We start from the raw sequence: 11,558 nt of genomic DNA on the forward strand, positions 1-11,558 counted from the left end.
TCAAATCAGAGTCAGATTTCCTCCATGCTCACATACCTTTACTTCAGGTAATCCTCCCCCTGTGCCACAGATGTTGGACAACACCGGCAGGTTGATCATAGTTTGTGTCTGACCATCACTGGGCTGTAAAGTGTCAGTCCACGCTCCAGTTTGCTAACTAAAATGATTTCCCACAGACCTAAATGTGCAGACATAATCTGATTTGGTTTATTGTCTCCTGATAGTTAAAACAGACGCACTGTGCTCTTCAGTAGCTGCTTACATCCAGATATACTGACTCACTTCACAGTCAGTCATGTTACAGTAAGTATGGACCGTGTTCTCATATGATTCCTGTTACAGTGCTCGCGCTACAACCTTAAAGGTTTTAATTCAAAACCGTGTTCAAAACAAACGCCAGGTCACATGATGTCATTTCCTGTTCTTAAGTTGAAGGCGTGCCACTTGGCATATACGTCACTGGTTTATGTCAAGTGGGCGGGGTTTTCACTAATTACGAGCACACAGAACAGACCATTACCTGTCTCGACCTGAAAACACTTTCGTACAGGTGTCGCTGTTCTCCTGTGACACGCGGGAGCTGGATGGAGAGCTGTGTGCGCCGCGCGCTCTCACACTGCGCCAATTACGCGCAGCTGATTTGGTCTGTCGCAGCGTCTTAATGAGATCATAACTTAGTCTGGCTTCACTGGTTGGTTATGACAGGGATAAATAAAGAATAAATAAAAGTGATACACAAACGGGTTTGTTATCCTCACCATACTATTATTGACTTTAATGGCAGGTTGATCAGTGCTGCTCAGGAAAGACATTTTCTCTGTGTATTTTCTTGCCAAGTATGATAAAATCATCAGTATTTTTTTTAGCTCTTTCTTATGTTTGATTTTTCCATCTTCCTCATAAGTGGGATTCCTGTGGTTTCCAGTTCACCTCATTAAACCACAGCATCAACCAGAAGCATTATTCCCCACACATTCAGCGCAGCATCATACCTGCCACCTCCACTCCTCCTCAGCAGCTCGCCCTCTCTCTCCCTCCTGCTACAGAGGCTCAGCAGCTCAGCCAAGTGGAGCTCTGCCAGTGAAGCCCTGCTGTCAGCTCTCCATGGCACATCTTCTGACAGCGGTCAACTGGCCACTGGTGAACATTTTGGGACACTGCTGATGTAATGAAACTCATCTTGGTTTAGGTCTTTTCTCCAAACATATTCAAACATCTACATTCTTTTATAGCTCATTCTATCTGTTTATTGGTTTTGGAAACTGCTTCCAGTTCCATCAGTGTGAAGAACAGACGTCTTGTGCTGTTCTTGTCACTAGAAAACAGATGATTTACAGTATTTTCCTGCTTTACTGACGTTTTGGTGAGGATAACTGGTACCATTTGGGTCTTTCTCAGGTTTAAGTGTCTAAATGAAGCAGTAATGTGTGCACATGTTTAATAATTCATTATCCTTCTCTGTAATCCCAGGAAGAAATTAAATCTGCTCTCAGGACTGATTATATTTGGAGTTTATTTTGGTCTCGTTGGTAACAAAACAGCAGCTTCATTGTTTTGTTTTATTTTTACTCACTTATTTTACTCTGGTTTCCATTAACATCAGCTCCACTCTTGCCTTTGCATATTTGAGGTCCTCCATTAAATTACACCAGAGACTGTAACTCTGGTGTCTGATTCTTACGATTTCCAGACTTTGTCATTAGTATCATTTTGCCTAAATCCTGCAGCTTCACTGGTTTAACTACTGAATATACTCTCATGTTTCTTGAATTCCTGGTCCATACACACACAGGACTTTTGACACCAGAGGTTTAAACAACAACAGCTCTTGGGGTTAGGAAGAGATTCTAGTCTTGGTTAAATGTTAATAAAGCAGCCAATCTCTGCAGTCTTTCCCTAACCTTAACCAAGTGCTGTGAGTGAACATAAAAACATTTATTAAGCTTTAGTCCCTACAAGTGGATAGTATTGGGGAAACAAATGAAATTCACTGACAGTGAATGTTTTGCTCACAGGTTTGAGTCTGAGGCTGTTTTTCATGGTTAGACTCCTTCGTTGTAATTAGTTAATGCTACACTGATTGTTTAGACAATAAAGTTTGTCCAGCGTCAAGGTAACAGTCTTTGTCTTGTTCCTATTTTAACATGACAGTGCCCTCATGAACAAAGTCAGGTCCTTAATGGTTATAGTGGAAGAACTGGAGGAGAATGCACAGAGCTCTGACTTCAAGCCCATGAATGTCTGAATGGGATCAAATCCCTGCAGCAGGTTCAACATCAGGTGGAAAGACTGTTCAGGTGTCCACATAGTTTTGGCCACATAGTGCATGTTGTATGAGAATACATGCTTTTATGAATCTCTCCCATAGCAACACTCTGCAAGCCAACTTGCATTGTCCTCTGCCAAATAACATGTTTCAGATCTGTAAAAGAAAAAAGGGTCTTGTCTGAATGTGGCCATTGTTTACTCTCCATTTTGGAATCCTAAAAGAAATGGATTCAGTTTCTGTCACGAAAAGTCTGTGGATATGTTGCTGTAGTGGGAGATTTCTCAGATAGTAGGTTCTGATACAGTGGCCGTATCATCTGAATTCTCAAACAACACATAGATACATGTACATGAAATCTCGTCCTGCTAATGCAGACAGACAGCCGTGCTCTCACAAAAAGGTCATGGCCTTTAAAGAACAGGAAAAGTCATAAACCAAATCTGTATGATGAGTGAAGATTTATTTCTATAGCAATAACCTTTCAAACAAGAAATTACAAAGGTTCTTCACAATTACAAAAACACAAAGCACAAAACAGGAAGGATAGTAAGAGGCACAACAAAGAAATAAATAAATGAAACATTTGGTCAGCCAAGTTATTCATAAAGTACCTGCTGCTCATGAATAAACAACAATTACTAGTATAAGGTGTCACAAACAAGCACCAGAACAAAAAATTAAATTGCAGCCCCCCCCCCTACTCCTGCAGCACCTCCCCTCTGAAGAGCTCTCAGCCTTTACTGCCGCTTCAGTTAGATGCTTTGTGTTTCAAATGTATTCACCGCTCATTACTCTTTAAGGCAAAGTGTGGAAATGAAAGATTCTCTTCTTTTCTTTTTGTTGCTGAACGTGGCTATATCATCCTTTTATTATGGAGAAAATTCCTGCAGGGCAATAAATAAGCGAGACTGAGCTGACTTAATCTGAGGGAAAAATAAGGCAATTAACAGTAGGATCTCCACCCAGCGAGGCTCTGCCCTGCATTCTCTCTTTGAACTGGCTGACAAACAGAGTTTTTCTGGCTGCCTTCATAGCTATGTAAATAAACAATTAAGATCTGGAATGCAAGATTAGGGGAACCTGCTTGTGCTGTTGTGTTATTCATGTTGTCACAACCTTGCCCTCTTTTTCCTGTTATCACTCTCCATATACTGTATTTTTCTCTGTTATTACCATTTCTCTGGCCTGATCTCTCACTACACACACATACTGTATGTACCGTATCAGATGAAGCACATGCATGTTTCTGCTTATCTGCATCCATCAGTTTATGGATTTAATAATTTCTGAATGAAGTTCAGTCTGTTACAGGGGCTAATGACAATATGATTGTTGTGCTGTTTGAACTGTCTTATCTGATGTCTAGTGTGTTTACAGTACAAGGTGTCTCATTAGATTAGTAGATTAATAGAGATTGTGTGCAGAAAACATAAATGCACATGGTAGTTGTTTCCCCCTGCTACCAGTCTTTATGCTAAGCTAACCATGTCTTGGCTGTAGCTTCATATTTAGAAGTGACTGTGCTACAGCGAGAGGTATCACTCCTCTCATCTTATCCACAACAAGAAAACAAATAAGCATATTTCCCAAAATGTCAAACTGCTCCTTTAAAGGATGTTCTATCTGATGGTTTGTGTTCTCTGTACCCTTCACTTCACTAACACCTCTGGACATTCCCAAACATATAGAAATACAGTGACTATCCACAGTACAGGAGCAGTTGGAGTACAGCTGATGGGGAATCATCAGTGGGTTAGAAAATGCAGAGGAAGCAGAAGAGAGAGGAGGGAGAGTCTGGCAGTGAGATGGGAGAAGGTTTAATGTCAGACTGAAGTCAGTCCACTTCTCCCTTATTGTCATTTTTGTTCTTTTCCGTGTCTGTAAATTTAATGTCTTACTTGCAGCAAGCGGAGCCATTTACTGCAAACTTTTCCGAGGCAGTGTCCTCATGAAAACTGCAAAAGCAGAGGAGTGTGCCTGTCTGTGTGGATCATCGGGTGGATGTTAGGAAATATTGTACGATACTAAAATATGAGGATAGAGTGGGTATGAGTATAGCTGACTGTTAGGAAGCAAACCTGTACAATTTAGATCATGTGCAGACAAATTACAGCTGTTTATGACCAATCTGTGTTCTTATTTCAGCTCAGTGTTAACATGTTGTATATGCCTGAATGAATGTATTTAATCACAGAGCAAACCTGGGGACTGAAGAACTGCACACTATACGAACAGTGTCAGGAGCGGGGGTGGGCTGGGGGTTAATAGGAGCCTTGCTCATTTTTTGCCACAGCCAATAGCAGGTTAATACAACCATATTCAACCCTGTCTCCTACAAAAATATGTTTGGTTTTTTTTATACTAATTTGTTGCCTGGGTTATGTTCACAGACTGTGTGATGTTTCTTCTTGTGCAGGAAATCACATTGTGTGCTGTCTGAAGGGCAGGGGGGTGGACAGTGGGCAGGAGTGAGACATCAGGGTTCCCATCCTGCATCTGAGTCCTGCATGTTGTTAGACAACAAAAACACAAATATTGTATATGTTATCCATGTAGTGAAAGAGAAAATAACATTGTTTCAGAGCCATCTCTCAAGTCTATTGGTGATGAGAGACTCTCAAGATGTAAATCAATTTTCAGTGAAATACTCCTTTAAGACTCAAGATTCATTTCAGGACATAGTCTAAATTAAAGATGAGGTCCCCATTTGTTATGGTGAATTCACAGTAGATACCCTGACTAACAACCAACCTACTGATCCAACACACTGATCATGATCATCTCACATTAAAAATGTCGTGTGTTAAGGCTTCAGAGATCTAACTAAACCCAGTCTCTCTGGTGTCTCAGCTCAGCCTCTCTCCTGTGTCGGATCAGTCGGTGGGTAACACATGAAGTTTGCCGTCCACTCAGTGCAGATTTAAATGAAAATGAAAATGTCCTGGGATAATATGAGAATAAAGTCTGCTCATAAATCATCTTCTGTCTTAATATTCTGTCAGATGGTGGAGAGCAGAAGAGGTAATAAATCTGGTGGGATTTGTCAGAACAAATCACCGACCAGACGAGTCACTATTTGCTCCTGTGTTATAGATTTCTTTCTATCTACATTTACATTGCTTCATTAAACATAAACCAACAGAATTCCAGTTTGTTTCAATGGTTGAATTTAGAGCTACTGCCAATTCAATACCTACTCTTTCTTAGTTTAAAGTCTCTCTCCTGTAAATGTATTGTTGCTGGACCTGATCCTGATTGGCTCTCCATCCAGTCAACCCAGTTAACTGAATTTGATGGGAATCTCTGAGTCTGCAGGGTCATTCTGCCAGAAATGTTTTTCAATTTTTTCAATATTTTTTTTTTTTTTTTTTTACTGGTCCTGTGGATACACATACTCCTGTGTGCCCTCTCTGAGTGACTCTCACATGCCACTGAAAAGTGAAGGTTTTAAACACGCTGTATAATTAGCAGCAAAACACTTCATGGTAAAAACTACATTAGCACTGTGGTGTTTCTATGTCACTGACTGTTTGAATTTACAGCCCTGATGCTCTCACCTAACAGAAGGATTTAGTCATCAGATGCACTCTGTTCATTGGAGTATGACTAAACTACATTTATTGTTTGCAGAACATTAAAAAAACAACCTGAAACTTATTTTGAGCCGCAGTACATTAGAAAACAACATAATGAAAAACATCATTTTAGTGCATTTATCTGTTTTTGTGAACAATGCGGAAAAAAGATCAAATTAAGCCGAGAGCTTCACAACCATCACATTTCATCTGTTTATAAAGCTGTTAAAAGAATGGAAGAAAATATCCTTATTAGTTTTCTCTCTGAGAATGTCATGAAAAGATCAATACTGTTCTCACATCTGTGCATTAACTGTTTAGCCAGTACTGGGAGTTAAATATCTTAGCTTAGCATAAAGAACAGAAGCAGGCAGAAACAGCTAGCTTAGCTCTCTCCAGATGTTCAGAAATATGCCTACCACCACCTCTAAAGCTCAGGAGCTGTTTCCTCCTGTTAACGATGAGAATGCAAAGCAAACTCGACCTCTGGAAAGTTGTTTCAGTTTTCAGTTTTCCCATCAGCCAATGAACTGACTGTACAGATGTTAGCAGCTGTTTCTGTCATTGTACTTCAGACTTTTTTTCATTTTGTCTCAGTAGATGGAGTCATACAGCTCAGTGATAAGTGTGAATTGCTCACTCAAGTTCAAACACTTCTAACTCGTGGTGGGTGTATGTTGAACACATTTCACGCCACATGAAACAAATTTGCAGCTGTTCGTGTCCACTTTGTTTTCACTATGTACACAAATATGATATCTCTATAATTGTACAGAATATGTTGGAGTCAGAACCAAAACAATGAGCAAACAGATGTTAAAAAAGCCTTTTAGAGCTGCAGAGTTGTCACATGTTACAGAATATTTTCATTCACTGTCAGCATCAAAAATGTTGATAGATGCAGGTTTGACTTCACAGAGAGCTGCTGTGCTGCTGCACAGATTTAAAACAGCAGCAGCAGTCTTTACATCGTGCTTCCAAAATCTCTTTTTCCTAAAAATCACTGCTGTCAGCACATTTTTATTTCAGTATTCCTCTGTGTATAAATATCTTGAAGCCACACAGAGGACAGAGAGAAGTCATCTGGACATGCTGTAATATGTATGGCTGAAAGAGCTGGGGGTCTTGAGCTGCTAGCCAGGGAAGACCTTGTTGCTATGGCAACTAATGAACCATGTTTGGGGGGGGTCATGCATGTATGGTACAAGATCTGTGGGAAAGATGCTGAAGTGGTTCATTTCTCAGAGTGTTTGTAATGTGTGGTGTAGAGACGGAACACCCTTTAATGAGGAGGAGCATCTTTACATCCTCACACAACGAGAGGATGATGAAGGACTGAGACATGGATGAAAGGTTGTTTAGATGACTGGATGGCATGTGGCCATGTGCATGATGGGATCAGTGACTTGTAAAAGAGAAGAAGGAAGACGAGAGGATAAAGATGCCAGGGGAAGTAGAAAAATAGACAGAAGAAGAGTGAGGAGGAGGCTGACCAGCTCTGAGGAGAGCGACGGCTGAGGTGTCTGTCAGGACACATCTGCAAGTGAACCCAATTCCAGAGGCGATGAAAGGCAGTCAGATAGTTGAGAACAGTACACACATACACACACACACACACACACACACACACACACACAGTCTGCAGTGCAAGAGGAATCTCCAGCTTGCTGTTCCTCTCCATACACACCAACACCAGACCTAATTGCAAAGTGGGACATTATATAGGGCACACTGAAAAAAATGTAGGGCTAAAAAGAGAAGGAGGCGAGTGAGAGCAGTGATGCAGTGAAGTCCTGCAGTGTCCAAACAACACACACACACACACACACATATAAAACACAAATAAACATTATGCAACTTTTTGAAGTGTCTTTCATCAAATCAAGTTATCTTCTGAAATGACAGTAAGTCAGAACCAAAAAGAAAAGAAAAGATAAAAAAGAATATTCTCTCTACAGTGATGTTTTATTGTTATTTAATATGCAAGTCTCATTTTGTTCATTAGATGAGTTGTTGTGTTATTGTTCCTGGTGTTGTTTTTAACTTGAAATGTGGTGGCTGATTGTCTGCTAAATTGAATTCCCCTCAGGAACAATGAAGTTTGAATTCCATAGATTAGAATGTGTGGGCAATGGGAAATATGAAAAATACAGTGGGGAAGAATACTGTTTTGGTTTAGAATTTCCACCTTTAATGTGAGTATATATATTTGCCTTAGCTTCAAATGAAGTTGTAGGACTGTAGTTATATAATCTGTTAAAACAATCAAGATTTTTCAAAAGGAATCTCACAACAATATTCATTATCTGGAGCTGGAGCAGATTTTGAAGGGGAAACTCTTCACGTGGGTAAATGTAAAATTTAAAATGATGAAGACGAGCAACTGGTGACATAGTATGAGGTTTCATCAATTTATCAGCAACATATATGGAATGTATAATATAGATGATCATACAGATATCAACCTCATGGCTCCTGTGTCCTGCTCTGTGTACAGTGTTAACAGTGTTTCAGTATCTGAGCTCAGGTGTGATTTTAGATTTTACCACTCAGTCTCTCTACAAGTCAGAGCCCAGAACCTAAGGGCAATTACTCTGCTGTTATTCCCTTTAACAAATTCACAATCAAATTACCACAAACCAATTAACTCACACTGAACCTGTGGCTTGGGTCAATTGAGCAGTTTCCCCAGTGGGTAATGCAGCTTTGACAGAGCCAAAGCAGACTGGATGACATTTGTAAGAGAGCTGTTGAGTGTTGAGATTTCCTTTCATGTCTTCTAGTTGAGAACTTATGTGTTGACGGACACTAAAACAGCGCAAAAAAAAAATATTAATGTTTAACTTATTTCCTTGTGATCAAATGTGGTTGTTCATTACGTTAAAATAAACTGCTCAATACAAACACAGGTGCAAGACTAAACATATAAAACTGCTGGCAGAGATAAATGTAGAAGCATAAGATTGACCCATGTAGGGCATCATATTCCAGGTGAGCTGCAGCAGCTATATCCTCAGAAATAAGAATCAGATCAGTCCTGAGCTGTGGCGTTTGTAGGTTTTCTGAAGAAGCATATCAGAATGACGGGAAGGCTTTGCTAAGATTTAGGAGAACAGTTCCCCCACCCCCTCACCGAGGAGGAGGTCACTACTGATGCCATTGATCCTCTGGGTATCGAGGAGGATCAAAGTGGGACGACTGCTGATCGCGTCCCTGCTGATTTATTTGAAAAGAGTCCTGCCTTCTTCCCCGGAGAGATAAAAATCATTGAGTGTAGCAGCAGCATCTCAGAGATTCTTGGATGAGTTTTCCTCTCTGGATCAGACCTCTGCCTACTTTCCCAGCATGTTGTCTAATCATCATTACTGTCACAGCATCACTGACCAAAACTGAATTCCCCTCTGGTACACTTAAAGAGCCCGTCTGTCTTCTGCACATAATTGCTGAAGTATTTCCTCTGACATGCTCCAGTGTTTCACACTGATGCATTAAGATGAGGAAGGGGTCATTTATTTGTTGAGCGCACCTTAACCGAAGTCTGCTTGTATCTCTCCACCACCACACATTACAGGTGCCCTTGTTCACTGCTCTCTCTCTCTCTCACTCACTCCATCTCTGAAAGCACATTAATCATAGCAGTCTCCCACATGTTTTCACCTCTACCTCCTCCCCACCCTTTTTCTCCTACTCCTCCGGTTCTCTTCCTCTGGTGCTGGAGGCAAGTGGGTCACTGGCAACTGGAGGACTGTTTTCACTCTGGTAGAGAGAGAGAAAGAGAGAAGGACTGAGAAAGAGAGGCTGAAGGCTGCAAGAGCAAACCGAGACACAGGTTTCCAATGAGACGGCTTCTTTTATTAGAACCCAGTCTGAGTGGTTTCCTCCACACGACATGAGATCCAAACCAAGTTGACTTTATGTTAGTGTGAAGTGTAAAATTGTGCTGTTCAGGCTTGTAAATGTGGAAATGGGTGATTCATCTGTGTCAGTAACAAAAAGACAAGTCTAATCTTGGACTGTGCCATATTTTTTACTGACAAAAAACTGACTCTTACTACACTGTAGGTGAGAGGAAAATGTGATTGTTCTGTGATGAAAAATCAATGTCAATGCAAAGAGGTGTAATTCCCCTCTGATCAATGGCCACACTTACAGTGAAAAGAACTTAACAGCAGCTGGGGATTGATGACACGCTGAGAAAACCTGGGTCCCTCTGCCTTTAACAGGAGCTCAGGATGTGTGAGATGAGATCTAGTCCAGAAAAGAGAAGAAAAGGGGAACGTTTTCATTAATATTCATGAGGTTGAAAACTGGCAACTTAGAGGCAGGAAATCAGCTGTTGTAGCTGCAGCTGAAATAAAAAGGAAAATGGGGCAAACCCACGAACATTTGTAGATACAGTGTGAACCACCTCACTGCTCCCATTCATGACTATCTCTGAAAATACTAAAATACAACCCAGCAACAGAGAGGGTCTGTTTTACAGCCTGGTGTATGTGAATCTGGTTTGCGGTTCTAATATCAAATGAGGAAACTTTGCCATCTAGTGGCTTCATGAGCACATTACATCTAAAACACATAAAACATTCTGACATACATCATCTGACAGAGGTGGAGAGTAACTCAGTACATTCACTCAAATAATAATATAATAAAATAACAATAATATAATAAATACATGTTATATATAATGAATATGTACTGTATATAATGATGTAAACTTCTGAACATAATGAGCACTTTTACTTTTTACAAGTATATTTGCTGTTAATACCTCTGAACTTTTCTTAAGTATAATCTTGAATACTTTCACTTGCTGTAGTATTTTTTAAAATTGTCCAGTTGCTACTTTTTGAAGTAAAATCAGAGTATTTCTTCCACCACTGTCCTCTGTAAGGTAGCATTGTATAGTAATTTTGTTGTTGATGTGATTATATTATACAAGGGTTTGTGCTGCCCTGAAGGATTCCTGATACAAAACATGAGTCTGTTACCTGTGCTGCAGTGTACTGCTGATGAAGATCATGTGATGTGGTTGACAACCCCAGAACAGCTACTAAATGGATCATGTGGTCTGTCAGCTGCTGCCTCAAAAGTCTGTGAACTGTCAAACCAACATGGGCGAGAAGTCCTGAAAGGTCCTGAAAGTTCTCAGAAAGAAACTTAAACATCAGAAGCTCCTGACATGACTGACTGTGAGAACTACATCTGCTGATGAAGATTATGTGATATGACTGAAAGTCCCCAAATCTGCCACTAAATGGACTTTGTGGTGAGGATTGTTTATGTTGTGTGACAAAGGATAAAATATAAAAAAGTAAAACGTAGACTTTTTCATTGTGGATGTAAAGGATGTGTTTTTTATGGTCGCTGTATTTGCTTTAAAGGACTTTAATTTTAGCCAACGATGCCATTAGATTCACTGATCATTTCAACAAATAAGAATAAAAATTAGATTATTGTGCATTTTCCCTGTTCAAGTTTTTCACTCTCAGTCTGCTGGTGGAGAGTTTAGCTTCTATTACTATGACGATGATAAAAGATTGTGTGAAACTTTAATGACTCCTGGGAGGAAAAGTCTGAGTCATTTGCAGCAGCAGATATTAATTGGATATGAAAAAGAAATAAAAGAATATAACTGAGCGAGGAGTTGAAAAGCCTGCAGCCTCTGTAGATGAGACACAGAGTTTCCTTTCCTCTCCTCCACCACAGTCTGT

This window comes from Lates calcarifer, linkage group LG2, assembly GCF_001640805.2.
Source record: "Lates calcarifer isolate ASB-BC8 linkage group LG2, TLL_Latcal_v3, whole genome shotgun sequence".
NCBI classification, from domain to species: domain Eukaryota; kingdom Metazoa; phylum Chordata; class Actinopteri; family Centropomidae; genus Lates; species Lates calcarifer.